This window comes from Octopus bimaculoides, chromosome 12 (genome assembly GCF_001194135.2).
Source record: "Octopus bimaculoides isolate UCB-OBI-ISO-001 chromosome 12, ASM119413v2, whole genome shotgun sequence".
Taxonomy (NCBI): Eukaryota; Metazoa; Mollusca; class Cephalopoda; order Octopoda; family Octopodidae; genus Octopus; species Octopus bimaculoides.
In genome coordinates this window covers 13,223,357-13,224,189 of record NC_068992.1, presented here as the reverse complement: position 1 = coordinate 13,224,189, position 833 = coordinate 13,223,357, and positions in this window count along the sequence as shown.

The window sequence follows — 833 nt, the reverse complement described above, 5'->3', positions numbered from 1 at the left end:
ATATATATATATATATATATATATATATACATATAAACATACATATAAGCATTCATATATAAATATATACATGTATATATTCAATATCTACATATACATATACATATAAATATGTTTCAATTTCCGCTTCTTACTACGCGACCGAAGACATTAATCGCTATGTGTGTTTATTTGTGTTGTTACACATCCGCCGCCCACTAACTATCTCTTAAAATCAATTGTTTCTGACACCATTTTAAATCAAATACGTAAGATTATTTAGTTTTATAAGCTTTATTTCTCATCAATATGTAAAATCGATATAATTTCATTGAAAATAATCATATCATTTATCAAAGGATATTGCTATGGTCGCCTATAATTATTGTAATAACCGATACCAAATCGATATCACTTCTTTTATGTTACTGATTAAACCGTAATTGGCAATAAATTTTCGGTGTTTCTTCGTTTTTACGTAAAAAAAAATGTCAAGAGAAATGGCGATGTTGGCTTTGGGTGGTTTAATTAAATGATCAAAGAATTATAATTAAAACTGCAAATGGTTAAAATAAGTAAATATAACTGCAGTTACCTAAGAATGTATTGAACATATTTAGTTGCCTGGAAGTTTAATTTTTATTCACTGTGCAATACATACCTGCATATATATGTATATGTGCGTTTGTGTGTGTGTGCGTGTGTGTGAATGCGTGTGCGTGCGTGTGTGAGTGTGTCTGTGTGTGTATGTGTGCGTGTGTTTGTGTGTGTATGTGTATATGCGTGTGTGTCTGTCTGTGTATATATATTATGTATATATATATATATATATATATATATATATATATATATAT